General features: G+C 47.2%; 1 long non-coding RNA gene and 1 pseudogene across 1 annotated transcript in view; one reads left to right on the forward strand and one right to left on the reverse strand.

Annotated features, from left to right (window-relative positions):
• Window positions 1-17,830, forward strand: part of LOC125088015 (uncharacterized) — a 29,863-nt gene that overhangs the window by 1,228 nt on the left and 10,805 nt on the right. The window contains exon 2 of the long non-coding RNA XR_007123554.1: window positions 6,861-6,980. This is a non-coding gene — a long non-coding RNA (uncharacterized LOC125088015). The remainder of the gene's footprint in view (window positions 1-6,860; window positions 6,981-17,830) is intronic.
• LOC125088242 (uncharacterized) lies at window positions 1,100-1,222 on the reverse strand (annotated as a pseudogene).

The raw sequence follows: 17,830 nt of genomic DNA on the forward strand, positions 1-17,830 counted from the left end.
TTTCTAGGATTTCATGTAAATGGAACCAAATAGTATGTACTCTTCATGTTTTGGGAATTCACCCATTTTCCTGCATATGTTGCCACTTTGTTCCTTTTGTATCACTGAGTAGTGGTACCAATTTGTTTTTCCATTTTCCCCCATTGTGTGGGGTTGTTTCCAGTTAGGGGCTACTGTGAATATTCTTGTAAAAGTATTTTTGTAGATGTATATTTTCTTTTCTTTTGGGTAAATGCCTCAGAGTGGAAATGCTGGGCCATAGGGCAGGATACCTTTAGTACAGCCACCTTATTTTGAAATGTCTGTTCAAATATTTTGCCCTTCTCTTTATCGGGTTGTTTGTGTTTTTATTGTGTTTTTGTTCTTTATATATACTTGATATAATTTCTTTTTTTTTTTTTAAAGATTTTATTTGTTGATTTGACAGAGAGAGATCACAAGTAGACAGAGAGGCAGGCAGAGAGAGAGAGAGAGAGAGAAACAGGCTCCCTGCTGAGCAGAGAGCCCGATTCGGGACTCGATCCCAGGACCCTGAGATCATGACCTGAGCCGAAGGCAGCGGCTTAAACCACTGAGCCACCCAGGTGCCCCTTGATATAATTTCTTTAATGGACATGTTTTGCAAATATTTCCCCCTAGTCTGTGACTTATTATCCATTTTCTTTCTTGGATAGGAAGTAGGCTTTCTTGGTGGGGCGTGAGTTAAGGAGGGCACGATGCAGAAGCTGTCAGGAGTGCACAACTCACCATTTGTCCATTTGTCCAAGGGGAGCCACAATTAGGAATGTATTTAACCTCACAGCCAACCAGGATAAATTGCTTTTCAGCTGCCGTATCTCCAAATTCATCCATATCAAACTTGGTAAATCCCCACTCTTTGGAGATGTGGGGTCACCTGGCCACCGGGGAACTTGAACTTGGCTCTGTGAAGGGCTTCAGCCACATGTTTCTTGTTCAGCAGCTTGGTGTGGAAGGACATGATGACTTGGCGAGTGTGGACCATGGTCACTGTGCCCTGGGGTTTTCCAAAGACACCCCAAATACCTGACTGGAGCCTAGACTGGGAGACAGTGTGAGATCAGACATGTTCACTGGAAAGTGTGGTCTCCAAGGTCCCTTAGGACAACCCCTACGCAGCAACAGGCTGCGTACACCACTGAGGAGGCTGCTGTGTGTAGCCGCTGCACACTATCATTTTCTTAATGAGGTTTTTGATAAGCAGAAGTTTTTAATTTTTATAAAATATAAATGGTGATTATTTATATAATTTATATAATAATTTATATAATGTTATATAAAATAATTATATATAAATATATTAAAAATATAAATATATATTAAAAATTATATAAAATAATTTATATAATAATTATTATTTTTTGCTTCCTGCCTAAAAAACCTTTGCCCATCTGTAGGTCATGAAAATACTCTCCTGTGCTTTATTCTGGAAGCTTTATAGTTTTACCCTTTACCTTTAAATCTGTCATTCACCTCAAATTAAATTTTGCGTATTTTGTGAGGTAGGTGATCAGAGTTCATGTTTCTCCGTATTATTAGCCAATTGTGCCAACCACACCTGTTGAAAAGACTGCCTTATCCATAGAATCATTTTGGTTCCTCATTGAAAATCAAATGGTCATATACATGTCAATCTATTTCTGGACTGTCTATTGTGTTCTATTGAATTATACATATTTCTTTACACTACCATCCTGTCTCCAAGACAGTTTACCAGCTTTATAACAAGGCTTGGAGTTAGGCAGTGTTCAGTCCTCTGACTTTGTTTTTCTTTATCAAGATTGCCTTGGAGAGTCTAGGTCCTTTGCATTTCCATATAAATTTTAGAATAAGTCTATCAACTATTACAAATAAAGCCTGCTGGAAAATGGGATTAGGATTGTGTTTGCACATGTAGATCCAATTGGAGAGAATTGATGTTTGAACAGTATTGAGTCTTCCCAGAAGACAGAAACATTTATTTAAGGCTTCCTAAATGTATTTCAGTATTTCTTAAGCAATTTTCAGTATATAGTTCTGGTACATCTTTTGTTAAATCTATTTTTAAGTATTAAAAAAAATTTTTTTTGCTGTATTGTTAATGAAATTTTAAAAAAATGTCTTCGTCCAGTGGTTTGTGGCTAGTATGTGGGAATATAATTGATTTGTGAGTATTGCTCTTTTATCATGTGTTTCTTTTTTAAGATTTTATTTATTTATTTGAGAGAGAGAGAGAGCGAGCTAGAGAGAGGATACAAGCAGGGGAAGAAGCAGAGGCAGACTCCCTGCTGAACAGGGAGCCTGAAGGGGGCTTGATCCCAGGACCCCGGGATCATGACCAGAGCTGAAGGCAGCCGCTTAATCTACTGAGCCACCCAGGTGTCCTTACCTTGTGACTTTGCTAAATTCATTTATTCTACCTAGTTGCTATTTTGTTGGTTACTTGGGATTTTCTACAGAAAAAAAAAATCATATCACTTGTGCATAAAATTTTAGTTCTTCCTTTCTCATCTCTGTGCCTTTTATTTCTTTATCTTGCTTTATTGCCTTGGCCAAAACCTCCAATGAAACATTAAATGAATGTAGTGAGAGTGCACATCTTTGCTTTGTTCTTTTTTTTTTTTTTAAAGATTTTATTTATTTATTAGACAGACAGAATCACAAGTAGTCAGAGAGGCAGGCAGAGAGAGAGAGGAGGAAGCAGGCTCCCCGAGGAGCAGAGAGCCCGATGCGGGGCTCGATCCCAGGATCCTGGGATCATGACCTGAGCCGAAGGCAGAGGCTTTAACCCACTGAGCCACCCAGGTGCCCTGACATCTTTGCTTTGTTCTTAATCTTAGGGAGAATGTATATTAACTATACTAAATATAGTGTTAGCTATAGTTTTTCATAGATGCACTTTATCAGGTTGAAGAAATTTCTTCTCCTAATTTTCTCTGATTTAAAAAAAAAGATGAACAGGTATTAGATTTTATAAAAACAGTCATGGTTTTTCTTCTTTATGCTGTTAATGTAGTGAATCCCATTAATGAGTTTGAGTGTTCAATCTTGCATTCCTAGGATAAACCTACTTGCTTGTGATGTATCTTTCTGTGTATTCCTGGTTTTATTTGCTAATAATCTGTTAAGGATCTATGTTCATGAGAGATATTGATTTGTCTTTCTTTCTTTCTTTTTTTTTTTTTTTCTTTTGTAATGTTTTTGTCTGGTTTTAGTATCAGGGTTATTCTAGCACCATGAATCAAGTTGGGAATGTTCATGTTCCTCTATTTTTCTGAGTTTGTATAGGATTAATATTATTTCTTTCTTAAATGTTTGATCAAATTCATAGTGAAAACCTCCAGTTATGGAGTTTTGCTTGTGGGAAGTTTTTTGATAACAAATTAACTTTATTTAGTAGATAAAAGGCTATTTAAATTTTTCTATTTTATCTTGTGTCAGTTTTAGTAACCTGTATTTTTCAAGGAATGTGTCCAGTTTGTCTAAAGTTGTTCATAATGTTCTTATTGCCTTTCTAATGTCTGTGGAAAATGTAGTAATAGTCCCTCTTTCAATAGTCCCCCTTAAGTCTCTGATATTAGTAATTGTGCTCTTTTTTACCCTTCTTCAACCTACGGACTCTCCCCCATTCCCTACTTTTTTGTTTAAACTAATGCTCTTGGGGTGCCTGGATGGCTCAGTCGGTTAAAGCCTCTGCCTTCAGCTCAGGTCGTGATCCTGGGGTCCTGGGATCGAGCCCCACATCAGGTTCTCTGCTCAGCAGGGGGCATGCTTCCCTTCCTCTCTCTTCCTGCCTCTCTGCCTACTTGTGATCTCTGTCTGTCAGATAAATAAATAAAATCTTTAAAAAAAATAAATGAATGCTCTTGGCTCTGATTTTCTGGGAAAGTCAAGGGTGGACCTCCTAGGCAAGTCAGTTCACCACTCTTTACTTCAACATGATTTTATCTTCTCTTTCTTCCTTCCTTCTGACCTTAAAGGAAGAATTGTCCTTAATTCTTCCTGTTTGAATGCTCCTCTGACAGGAAACCCATATCCTGAACTCCCATTAGGGTTTCAATACCCCCAACACAACATTCTTCTCTATGCTTCCCTCTTTCCCTTTTATGGCCCATGCTGCTCTCCGTGCCACGGAGTCTGTAGGCATCTGCAGCTTCAGCTCTGGATCTGACAGTCCCAAGTATCAGAGTGACTTCTAAGTCTAGAACATGTCATGTTTCACTCACTGGTATTTTCCTCAGGCTTTGCCTCCATATGGAGTATGTTTTTCCCCCAAAGTCTTCCTGGAGAACATTTACACAGTCCTTGAGTAACTTCCTCCTTGAAGTCTGATGAAATCAATCACCTTTTTGTTCTGCTGTCTACTTGGACTGCTACTGTGGATAAAAGCATCTGTTCTACTTCATTGTGTGCATTTGTTGATGTCTTTGCTTCTCCCACTGATACCATAAAGTCCCTGGGGCAGGAACCATGTCTGTTTATATTTATATTCTTAGTGCACACTGTAGGCTCAACATATGTTTGTTGACTGAATATAGAACATTTGCATTTTGTGAAGATCAGGGTTTCCAATGTGGAACTATTCACCCTTTTCCCCACCAGTCCTTTCTTCTCCTGTTCTCTTAATCCCCCTCCCTTTCTTAAGAGTGTGATGTCACTGGTGAGTCCTTACTCTTCTTTATTTGCCAATTTCTGCTCTGTTGGGTCCTTTTCTTTTTCCTCCTATCCGTCTGTATTTTCTCCACTAAATTTTGAAGCAGCATTACATTACTCATGAACCACTATCTCAAAATCTAGCTCTTAGACTTTCCCCTTGCCCCACTCCAATCTATCCTTCCTACCACACAATGACTCATTTCCTTAAAACATATTGGGGAAAATGGGACTACATCAACATAAAAGGCTTCTGCTCAGCCAAGGAAAAGGTCAACAAAAAGAAAACAACCTACTGAATGGGAGAAGATATTTGCAAATGACATATCTGATAACGTGTTAGTATCCAAATATATCAATACAACTCAGCACGAAAAAAACAAATAATCCAATTAAAAGTGGGAAGAAGACATCAACAGACACTTCTCCAAAGAAGACAGACAGACAGATGGCCAACAGACACATGGAAAGATGCTCCGCATCACTCATCAGCAGGGAAACGCAAATCAAAACCACAATGAGATATCATCTCACACCTGCCAGAGTGGCTAAAACAAAATACACAAGAAACAACAAGTGTTGGTGAGGATGTGGAGAAAAAGGAACACTCATCCGTTTGCTGGGAATGCAAACCGGTGCTGCCACTGTGGAAAACAGCATGGAGGTTCCTCAAAAAATTAAAAATAGTATTACTATATGATCCAGTAATTCCACTACTGGGTATTTACCCAAGGAATATGAAAATATTAATTTGAAAAGATATATGCACCCCTATGTTTATTTTATTTATTTTTTTAAAAGATTTTAAAAAAAATTTTGTTTCTTCATGAGAGACACAGGGAGAGAGGCAGAGGCAGAGGGAGGAGTAGGCTCCCAGCTGAGCAGGGAGCCTGATGTGGGACTTGACCCCAGGACCCTGGGATCATGACCTGAACTCTAGGCAGATGCTTAATCATCTGAGCCACCCAGGTGTCCTGTGTCCCTGTATTTATTGAAGCATTATTTACAATAGCCAAATTATGGAAGCAGCCCAAAAGTCCACTGACAGATGAATGGATAAGAACACGCTCGCGCGCACGCATGCGCACACACACACACGAATATGACTCAGCTGTAAAAAAGGAATGAAATCTTGCGATTTGCAACAACATAAATGGCTCTAGAGGATATAATGCTAAGTAAAATAAGTGAGAGAAAGACAAATACCATATGATTTCACTCTTATGTGGAATTTAAGAAACAAAATGAACAAAGGACAAAGGAAGCAAACCGAGAAACAGACTCTCAACTACAGATAAACTGATGGGGAGGGGAGGTGAGTGGGGGAAATGAGTAAAACAGGTGAAGGGGAATAAGAGTACATTTATTGTGATGAGCGTAATAAGTAAGGTATGGAAGCGATGAATCACTATATTCTATATCTGAAACTGATACAACACTGTTAACTATACTGGAATTAAAAAATATATAACAGGAGAAAGCTTCCCTCACTGTTCATCATTCACAGGCCAAACCATAGTTCCCACTGAGTAGTACCATTGCCTTCCATGTGCTGCATACATGTTAGCTTAGTGTTACATTTTAGGGGCATGTATTAGTGTCCTGGTAAGGATAAGAAAACTGAGGCTTAGAACCATAACTTACTCAAGGTCATTCAAGTACTAGGAGGAAATGGACCCAGATCCCTGCCTTCCCTGGCAAGCTTGAACCTTGATTCCTAATTCTCTGCTCTCCCCATCTTCAGGCAAAGTTGCCAGTAGTGGAAGCCCTCACAATTTTTTCTTCTTTCTTTTTTGTAATTCGAGGTCTGGCTTATGCTGTGATTACTAAAGCATCCACTTCAAAGACCGCGATCTCGCCACCTGGAATAAATCTTTAGCTGGCCACAGGCTGGATAAAGAGCCCCAGGTCACCTCCTCCAACCGAGGCTTCTCTGTTTTAGAGATTGTGGCCGATTTTGATAAGTGACAATTGGGGCCACTTGTCTTTTCTCTTCTCTGTGCTTTAAATTCCTGCCTGTATATTTTAAATTCACCAATAAAGAGTGAGCCTGAGAGACGCTCAGCCTCTAACCTTGACCCTAGTGAAAACAGAAGCCCGGTTCAGGTGGCCTCTCTCCACCTGTGACTTTACCATGTGGCCCCAGGTGTGCTGTGTAGTTTCCAAGTCTTATAAGTAATAATCCTTTTTTTTCCCCCTTTTAAAAAAAGTTTTCTGGTGGTTGTTGCTGAAGCATATCTTGCAATCGTAATGAGAACCACAAGGGCTGATCTAGTCATGACGTTGGTTTGGAAAGGGGAGACGTCTGCAGGATGCTCACCCAGGCCCAGGTCAGTTCCCCCAGGCATTTCTAGCCCATAGCATTACCGCTGATAGGTTGAGACCTCACACCAAAATGCCCTGTAGAGAACCCTGGGGCCTATCCTTGTGTGTCCTTCTCGGTCTTCCAGAAGGGCCATGTGCTGCTACCTTGGGTCTTGGCTCTCACTGATCCCCTTTCCAGAATGCTCCCTCCCCTGCCCCCCCACCCCTATTTGTGGACACTTGCCAAATTTCCACCCCTCCTTCATGCCTCATGCAACTCTCACCTCTTCCAGGAAGCCTGACTGGTTATACCGTCGGGGATATCACGACCCTTTCTTTGATTGTTCCTTCCTGACGGTGTTGGTTGCCTGAACTCTGCATAAGCCCTCCAAGAGCGGCTGCCGTTCATCCTGTCGGCCAGCACAGGGCAGGCGCTCACAGATGCTTCTTGTCATGGAGGGTTTCCTGTTCATCTCACAACTGGCTCATTCGCTCACTTGATCTTGTTTCCTCCTCACCAGCTTTACTGACATATAATATTGTGCAGGTTTAAGGCGTATAACGTGATGGTCTGATACGTGTATATATGGTGAAGCGATCACTACTGGAGGGTTAGCAAACACCTCCATGCCCTCACATAATTACCATTTCCTTTTTATGGTGAGAACATTTACGATCTACTCTTTCTGCAGCTAATACAGTCGTACCCATGCTGTACATTCCGTCCCCAGAGCTTATTTTCTTTGTAACTGGAAGTCTGTGCCCGTTGGCCGACATCTCCCCATTTCCCCACCTCCCAGCCCCTGGCAACCCTCATGCTCCAAGGTGTTTCTACCTTGTTTCTACAGGATTGGTTCTTTTCAAAATTCCACATGTAAGTGAGAGGATTCAGTACTTGTCTTTCTCTGTCTGACTTACCTAACTTAGGATAATGTCCTTACGTGCCATCCTGTTGCCGTGAAGGTCAAGATCTCGTTCTTTTTTAAGGCCAATGAATATTCCGTGGTGCATGTGTACCACATCTTCCTTATCCACTCTCCCGCAGTAGACACTTAAGTTGTTTCTGTGTCTTGGCTTATTGTCAATAATGCTGCAGTGGCCACGGGAGTACAAATATCTCTTCAAAATTCTGATTTCATTTCCTTTGGCTTTGTACCCAGAAGCGGGATGGCTAGATCATAGAGTAGTCTTAATTTTGTGAGGGCCTTCCTCCTGTTTTCTTAGTGGCTACACCAATTGACATTCCCACCAAGAGTACTGTACAGAGGTTCCATTTTCTCGGCATCCTCGCCAGTGTTTTTTATGTCTGTCTTTCCCCACTGCCCCAGCTTTATTGATGTATAATTGACAAAATTATAAGATATTTAAAGTGGTATGATGATGATATGCATGTACATTGTGGCCCGATTCCCTCCATCAAGTTAAGCAACACACGTTCCCTCACCTCAGATAGGGCATTATGCTAAGTGAAATAAGCCAAACAGAGAAAGACAGATACTCCTTGCTATCACTCCTCTGTGAAATCTTAAAAAAAAAAAAAAAAAAAAAAAAAAAAAATTGAGCCCATAGAAATAAAAAGTAAGGTTGTTGGCAGGGACTGAGGAGTGGGGGAAATAGGAAGAGGTTGGTAAAAGGGTCAGACTTTCAGGTATAAGATCACTAAGGCCTGAGGATCTAATGTGTGACACCGTGACTGTAGTTGATAACATTCTGGTATATAACTGAAATTTACTAACAGGAGAATTTAAATGTTCTCACCCTCCCAACAAAAAAAACAAAACCCCAAACCAAAAAACCCCACTTTGATCTTTGAATAAGCCCAGTCAAGAACCAGTCTTTGGGAAGGTGACCTAGAGCTGAGACTGGTGACCGGATGCTAGGGACAATGACATGAGCACACAGGTTCTGGGACACTTGTTCTGTGCTAGGTTCTATTCTAAACCCTTTGCATGGATTGCAAATTCAATCGTCAGAATAATCCCTTGAGGTAAGCACTTATTAGCCTCATTTTAACAGATGAGGAAACTGAGGCACAGAGAATTTTTTTTTCTTTTAAGAAATTGGTCAGATGGTAGCTACGTGTGTGGTGAGCTGAACGTAATGTATAGAGATGTTGAATCACTATGTCATACACTTGACACTAATGTAACATTGTGTGTCGACTATACTAAAAAAAAAAAAAAAAAAAAGGAAAAAAAGAAACAAAAGAAAAGAAAGAAATCTGCCCACGATCACACGGTGAATGGCAGATCAGGAGCCAGGCATCTTGGCTGAGTCCAATCCAGACAGCTGCGGAGCTCCCGTTTCTGCGTAGGTTTACTCATTACAGACTAATAATGATAACCGCCACTTACTGGGTACTTAAAATGTGCAATATATTATTCTAAGCACTTTAGATGCCTTGTTTCGCTTTAATCCTCCCCCCCACCAAAATCCCATGAAGCCGGTATTATGACTCACATTTCGCAGGCGAGGAAATAGATGTTCAGGGAAAGTTAACTCGCTCAAGGTCACACAGTAAGTAAGATGCCGAGTTGGGACCTGAACCCAAGTCTGTCTGACTCCAAAGTGTGTGCTCAAGACGGTCCCATCCTGCTGCCTCTGCTGTCACAAGATCTCTTAATTAGAAGAGCCATCTTTAGAATCTCCTACTTGATGTGGAAGTTGTTCTGAGAGTCTCTGACAGAGGATCTTCTCAGCCCAATTTGAATGCTTCCAGGGGTGGGGAGCTTGCTCCCTCCTGGGGCAGCCCACCTGTGGTTGCACAGGGCTGATTGGCAGAGAACTCTTTTTTTCCAACAAGCCCAAGAAGTCAGTCTCCCTCGGTCCCCAGAGAGTCCCTTCCCGAGCGGCCTCTATCCCCTGTCCTTCAGGACAGACTGTGTGCTGCTTCTCCAGCTTTGCCCGTGGGAAGACGGAGTCAAATCTCCTGGGCCAGAGAGGGCCTGACTGGCCTAAAGTTGTGCAGTGGGGGTGGGGAACGAGGATGTAGCAGGCATCCATGGGCAGAGATGTTCTGGGTCTTTCATCTTAAGGGGTTTCTGATCTGTCTGGCTGAGCGATTGCCTAGAGCCACTCCTGTTTAACAGTCCTGTAGACTCCAGGCTGGACTATTGCAGGAGTAAATCACCTGGGCCTGACTTAGCCCCCACCCAGTCCCAGCCCCCCAGGACACATAGCCCTCTGGTCTCCATGGCAACAGGGCCATCTGTTTCACGCAGCATCCCAGGCCAGGAGAAGTTCATTCTGTCCCAACTCTGCTAAGTTATCGGTTGTGCAGGAAGAAGAGGGAGAAAGGAGCCTCAGGGAAGGTGGCGGGCTTTTGTAGTTCCTTGTGATTGCATTTAGAACAAGGCAGCCTGTCAGAGCTGGAAGAGCCCTTAGAGGGCCACTGGCCCAACACCCTCACTTTATGTACAGAAACTGGCTTGAGAGAGGAAATGAGTAGTTACGGACAAAACTGGGGCTAGCGGGTAACCAATAAACATTTGCTAAATGAATGAATCACAGAATCAAAGAGTTGGAGGCAGCCAACAGATTACACCAAAATTCTCATCCAGTGCATGCAAGTGTCCAGAAATTATACTCTACAACAGATGGTCCAAACTGGGCTTGAATGCTTGATCTGTGTTCAATCACTACCTTAACTGCTTCCATTACTGGACGCTTTGAATAGAGAAAGCTTCTACATCCTGAGTGAAAGCCTGAGTGCCTGTCAGTTTACCCATGGGTTGTGATTCTGTCCTTGGAGTCTGGAAGATTCCAGCCCTTCGCAGGTGTTGTCTTGTTTGACTAGCTCTGGGCAGGGGTGGGTGGGGGGCGGGGAGTGGGGGATGTCTGAGTAGGATTCTTCATCTTCTAGGGGTCTCGGGGGTGAGTGAAGTAATTGACCGGAGGTTGAGCGAGAGCTAGGTAAGAGTACCCTGGCCCTTGGGTGGGTCCTTGAGTGGGGGCAGTTGTCTTTTATCTCCTCTGGGTGCTTCCCATTTTCCTCCCACCAGGTGGGCTGGCCCAGCCCTTTTCTCCTAGGTACTATCTGTGGAGTTAGTTTCTGAGCTGCCTCCGCTCCTCTCCTGCCTGCCCTGGCTTTTCAGGGACCTACTGTCTCTGTAAGGCAAGAAAGCAGGCCCCTCCCCCTCCCCAGCCCAACCTCAGGGCCAGGTCTTGTGAATGGGTGGAGATGGTGTCAGATCCCAAGTCCCCAGCCCAGCCCCTCCCGCCAGAAGCCCCTGGCCCCAGCTGCCAGCAGCCTCCCTGATCCCAGGTGTGGAGGCTGAGGACATGCCAAAGGGCCAGGGATCTCTCACCTTCCTGCTGTAGATGCTCTGTTGTGTGATTTGGAGGGAACTATAATCTCCTCCCAACATTTCTGTTTCCCTTCTCAGTGTCCCTAGTGTCTTGTATTTATCGCAAGAAGCTCCACGTGGGGAAGGGTTTGAGCGGGTGGGCTTTCGGTCACAGTTCCATAAGGGGGTCACCTTGGCAGATGGGGACAAAGGAATGAGTGTTTGGGGCAGAAGGCAGAGTTAGAGCTGAGAAAGGGGCAGCAGAAGGTGATTTTGGGAGTCTCGCCTCTGTCCTCTCTTCCCACACATCTTAAATTCTGCCCCTCCTTCCCATCTTCCAATTAGGCTAAGAAGCTCAGAAGGGTAACAAAGCGTCCTTCCTGGACCTCAAAATAAGCCGAAGGCCTTCACGTGGATTGATAACTGGATTCCCTCCGTCTTAACTGGGAGCTTGCTTTCCACCACAGGGGGGCAGTGGTTTAGCCAATCAGTACAGGCATGCAAATGAGAGACTCCCGAGTAGCCATTTCCCTGGCCATTCATTGGCCAGACTTACACCCTCAGCTCTATGATTGGTCCATCACAAGACTGAGCTTGGGAGTTCAGGCTGTTATTTTCTTGAATAACCGGACCACTGGACAGGGGAGGGAACACGAGAGTAGATAATTAGAACAAACACACTCTCTCTTTCAGTTTACTTTGGAATGCATTATATTACTATTTTACATCCTGTTTGACTTCAAATAATGCAACCATTAGTTGACTTCTGTTAGATGGTGTGGGGCATTGGGAGAAGGTTGGGAAGGGCAGACAGGGACAAACATGGGATGGATATGGTAGCTGCCACCGCCACCCCTACCCAGTAACACCTACCCACATTATATCCTGTCTCCCTTCTGATTGGTGTCAGACCCCTCTCTGTGGCCTCCTCCCTCAGATGTGTTCACTGAGACCGCTCCACCATTTAGCACTAGGGCCTCGGGTGCGCCCTGAGTGGGGCTCTGTGTGTACAGACCAGACATGAAGATGGATTGCTCCCCACAATAAATATCGACTGATTCATAAATCTGGTTGCCAGATTCAATCAAAGTCGCTGCCTGCATAATCCAGGAGCGTAAGATGCCAGCTAATTCTGTGCGGGGCCTGCTGATTCCCAGCGGAAGATGTTGTATGAACGTCAATGTCTCTCAGCTCCGTGCAACCTGGAGGCTGTGTGCGGGGGTTGGGGAGAGCACATTTTCCCAGCCGAGGGGGCAGGTGGTGAAGACAGAGTGAGCCAGGGGGCAGAAGGTTCCACAGGGCAGGGCTACCACCGCTTCTCTCTCACCATCCCCTAGGCACCTCCTCTTGAGCCTGTCTCGACAGTAACCGCTATCAGGCTGAACCTAGGGAATGCTGAACATCTGGACGAAAAGCACAACCAGCCAGCCCATCACTCAGATATTTCTAAATACCCAGAGCTTTGCACTGAAAACAAAAAACAAAAAACACCCCTCCTTGACGATGATGATTTTTCACTTTTCATCCAGATGCTGGATGTCAGGTAAATACAGCCTTGGGGGCCCTTAATTGCTCTTTCCTCGAACCCCTCTTGTTGATGTGGGGCCCCACAGCCCTGTGAGGGATTTAATAGGAGGGAGAAGCCAGTTGCTCTTGCTGGCACATTCTTTTTCAGGTGCTTTGAGGCGGTTTCTTCTTGTACTGGGGTTGGCTGTGTGGCTGGTGCGGCTGGGGTTGTTGGAGGGGGAGATAGAGGGACACGCCCCATCTGCCCTCCATCACCCCTCCAGCACTTGGACCCAGCCTTCACTCACCTTCGCCCTCTCTCATTCTCTCGTGAGGCATCCTTTCATTTTCTTGCTTTGTGCAGCCTTTCTGCTCTTGTTCTCTTCTGGGCTCAGAGTCAGTAATCCAAACTGCTCTCTCCTCCCCAACCTATTACAGGAGTGACTCCAAGAAACCAGCCCTGCCCTGCCCAACCCTGGAGGAGGCTGGGTTCCCTGTGCTCCTGATGGAGGAGAGGCAGGGCCAGGAGGGTACAGGAGCTGGGCGTGGTCAGGCCAGGGGCTTGAGTGGGAGTTGGGGAGCTGCAGTAGGTACAGCTGCTAAGAACATGGGCTAGGCTGCCAGACCCTCTGGGCTCTCATCCCAGCTCGGCTACCAGCTCTGTGGCCTCAGGAGGTCCCCCGAGACTCAGTGTTCTCATCTGGAAGACAGGGGTAGTAATAGTGCCTGCCTCACAGGATCGTTGTGGGGTGAAGTCAGTCAGTGTGTGAATGAGCCGGAGCAGTGACTGGAACAGGACACACAGTCCGGCATTGGTGGGGACTTCTGCCCTGGGCTGGGTCCTTGCCACCCTATTCTACCAAGTGTGTGGAGCATCCAGAGGGCGCAGGCCCCTGGCTGGTACACGAGGGTGTAAAATTCAGTCAGAAATAGTCTCCATCATGCTCCTGTGTGATGTCCATAACGACTGCAGGCGAGGGGCAGAGGGCAGGCCTGGGTCGAATGTTCCAACCATTTGGAGAGTCAGGGAAGGTCTTATGGAGAGAGGGAGGATGGGCTCTGCTGGGTCCCTGGAGGATGAGTCGTTATGATCGGTGTGGGAGGACACTTGGCGGGAGGGCACTAACGTGAGCCAAGGTGCAGAGACAGGAAAGCACAGGGTCTGGAGAACAGAGGATGAGAGAGGGAGCTCAGCTGGAAAGGGAAGGTGGTGCTGAATTGTGGAGGCCCTAGACTGCTCTGTGAATGACTGTGCCTGATCCCATAGGCCGCGAGAGCCATCGAAGGCTGTGCAGCAGGGAGGGAATCAGAGCCGCATGGTGATTTGGGCGGCAGGAGAGAAGGGGGCGAGACTGCCTTGGGGGTGGGGTGCCCCGGCCCTGAGCGAGGGGCTGTGGAACGGAGTGGATAGTGACCCCACGTAAAGCGAAGAGCGGGTTCCCGAGAGCTGGCACACTCCGGCCAGGAGAAGTAGAGTGTGAGCAGCAGGGTGGGACACACCACGACTTTTGTGGTGGTTACTCAGTTTCCCTCCGGGTAGGGGGCACAGCGGCCTCCCTCAGGAGGTAGGTCGTGGGATTTGGAACAGAACCCTCCTAAATCCAGAGAACGTTAGAGCTGGAGACACCCAGAGAGACCATGTGGTGCAGCCCTTGGATGAGGTCTCCAGAGGGTGGAGGGTAAGGGGCGGAGCAGGAGGGGCCCCCTGCTCCTCCCACCCCTGCCTGGCCACTTCAGTCCCATTCAAAGCTAGCCAGGTCCTCAGAGGTGGCCGGCTGGTCTGCCCGCCAGACACCAGTGAGGCACGCGGGAGGGCAAGGTCAGAGCAGTGCTGGCCCCCCTCCAAAGAGCCCGCGCTGCAGCAGGAGGGGGACGGGTGCTTCCAAGTCCACGCGTGTGATCCATGCAGCAAGAACTCCAGCAGCATGAGGTGCCGCCGTGTTCCAGCAACTGCGAGATATTCTCGGCAACTTGTGCTCTCCCGCTCACCCCCTCTGCCTTCCCATCAGTCTCTGGCTGCCTGTTGACTCTGCATATCTTTTTCTAAATTTTCCCCTCTCCTTTCCCTCCCTCCCACTCACACCCTCCGTGGCTTCTAGCGACCCTCCTGATGGAACAGCTGCTTGTGCTGCAGTGGGGACAAATGGGCGGTCCTAATGGTCATGATCCTTGGGACCACGCAGCGAAAATGTCCTGCCTGGGTTGGCCTGGCTCCCGCCGCCCTCACTCCCACACTTGCTCGCAGCTGGGTGGGTTTACAGGTGCATGGTTGTGATATCCTCCCGTTGCTTCTGAACATGCACCCAGACTGTGGCCCAGGTGGTGCTGGCTCCCACCTTCAGAAGGCGAAAGACCCGGGGAGGGTGCACATGTGTGCCAGGCAGGACGAGATGCTCTGGGGATAAAGCAAGCTGGACGAAATCCATGCTCTCCCAGAGCATGTGTGGGATGGACAAACGCATCCGTGCATTAGGACAAAATATATTGTACTAGATGGCCAGAGGTATTAAGGAGAAAAGACGAGGAAGGGGGTTAGGCCGTAGTGGGGCTGACTTGCAATTCTAACTGGTGTTGCTGGGGGAGGGGGCTCTCTGAGAGGATGATATGTGAGTCAAGACGGGAAGAAAGTGAACCAGCCATGTGATGTCTAGAGGAAGTGCAGGCTGAGGGAACCGCAGTTGCAAAGGCCCAGAGGCAGAACTGAGCCTGCAGTGTGTGAAGAATGGGGAGGTGGCCCATGAGACTGGGGGAGGGGCGAGGAGCCGGGACTAAAGTGGGAAGTGAGGTCATTGAGGTCATAGGGCCTGGGTCATACAGGTCCCTGGCAGCCCGCACAGGACTGTGGGCTTTTCCTCTGGCTGAGCTCTGATCCCTGGGGGAATCCTCCTCAGACCCAAGCCCTGCAGGAGAGGAGCTTCCATGTTCTCTGGCAAGAGCCTCATCCTCTGCCCCTTCTTCCTCCACCCATCCAGAACTTTCTGGAATGGGGGCGGGTCCTTCCGTGCTCCTGGTGCAGTACTTGCATTTCCATCTAGTCTCCATGCCTGTTCTGGGGGCGTCCAGGTGCCTTGGCCTTGGCACGGCTGGGCCATGCACACAGGCAGGGTGAGGCTCTGCGGGGAGAGAAGAAAGGCCAGATCCCAGGCAAGCGTCTGATCTGCGGGTGCTGTGGGCTGGGGTCCACCTTGGCCGGAAGCAAGGTCAGCTGTCTGCTGGCTTGCTCGGACCTAGCACTTGTGACCGACAGTGTTGTTTTTCCGTGGATGAGATGACCCCCACCCCCAGCCCTACTCTGACCCTCTCCACCTGGCTTCCCAGCTTGTGGGGTTTTCAAAACTAGTATTGGGGAGAGCGTGGGCTCTGAGGCCGGACAGCTTGCAGTTCTAGGTCTCCCACATGCCTGCTGTGTGATCTTGAACAAGTGGCTCAGTTTCTCTGTGCCTCAGTTTCTTCATCTGTAGAGTTGGCAGAGTGGAATGGTGCCTCTGTGGGAGGCCTGGATATGACAATCGTGCCTGGCACAGAGCAAGTCCTCACTGAATCTTGGCTTCTGTTGTGGCAGCAGCCAAAACAAAGGTAGATCCTGGGATCCTGGCCTCACTTGGTGGGGGGGTTGGGGGGATAGAGGCACCAGAGCCACTATTGCTCAGTGCCCAAGGTCCTACTTGGTGTGCCAGAGGGCTCTGGAGGTGGCTGTGGTTCTCGCACTGTGGGTCACCCCAGGACTGTCCTCATATTCGTGTCGCTCTCTGTGCAGTTTCTGCCTTCTCTCAGGTGCCACTTGCTGGTCCTATTACCTCCTGCTTTTCTCTTTAAGTGCATGGTTTGTGCATGTTATAAAAAATGACCCTCTGCAGGAGAGGGAGGAAAGAGAAAGCCACACAAGGGACCTCAGGAAATGTGGGTTCTCACCCTACCTGTGCTGTGTGGCCTTGGACGGGTCACCTCTCCTCCCTGGGTCCTGAGCAATCATTTCTGTGAAAGCTCCAGCTTGGCCCAGAGGATCAGGGGGTCCCTCTGGCTGGGGAAAAAAAAAAAAAATCTATTCTGAGGATCAAAAAATGAATCAAACCCAGGTTCTAGTGCCAAAGTTGAAAGCCTCTCATCTGTGAAAAGAGGGTTTAAATTACCCTGTGTTTAAAAAAGAAGAGAGAGGGAAAAAAAATTAATGGGGTTTAGAATGGAAAGTCTGAGTGCAACCTGCTCTGTGGGCAAAGGGGGTTGGGGGGGGAGGGTTATTATCTTTAGCATCTGAGCTTTTGGAATCTGTTATCTCTGATTTAAAAAGTGTTGCAGGTATGGGGAGGGGGTGGGAGAGTTCCAGATTAGGGGTTAGACGGGAAGCAGGTAGGCCTCAGAGTGGGAAACAGGGGAAGATGCAGGTCGGGGACAGCTGGAGGAATCGGGCCAAATATGGCTGGTCTGAGGGTGGGGGGTGGCTCAGAGGCTGGACTGGTGAGAAATTTTCTCAGTCTAGAGAAGGAGTAAGGTTTGCTGAGGAAAAGCCTGGCAAATGGTTTTTGCCAGTGAGGCAGCCTCTGCTCAGAATTTGCATCTGCTTCCCCCTATAGAATTTGCTTGAACATCAGTGCCAGCCACTGGGGTCAAAGTGAGGACTGGCACAAAGGATGTTGTGCCCGGTGCAATTTGGGGCCAGGCAGGACCGGACCAGGCTGTGTCGGGGAGAGCCGGGGCAGGCCAGGAGTGAATCTTTGGCCGTGGCCATGGTGTCAGAGGTGGGGTTGTATGGGGCCATCTCAAGTGATTGGGGGACAAGGGTTGTTAACCAGCTGGAGGACTGGAGGAATCAGGTCACTGGGTGTGGACCACGAAGGACAAAGTTTTGTCGGCAGGGTGTTCCAGGTCAAGGGATGGCATGACTCAAGGCTTGGAGGCGGACAAGTGTAGGTCTGTTGGAGGAACAGGAGGTGGCCCGATGTCAGCTATAGTTTCTAGACCCATTGCTCATTCTAGAGACCCAGGACCCTCTGACAGTCCAGTCTTATGTCTAGGGATCTCTGGCTCTTATTGGCACAGCTGATTGGATTATGGTATGCTGAGCCAACCAGAGAGCCCTGCTCCTG

This window comes from Lutra lutra, chromosome 16, assembly GCF_902655055.1.
Source record: "Lutra lutra chromosome 16, mLutLut1.2, whole genome shotgun sequence".
NCBI lineage: Eukaryota > Metazoa > Chordata > Mammalia > Carnivora > Mustelidae > Lutra > Lutra lutra.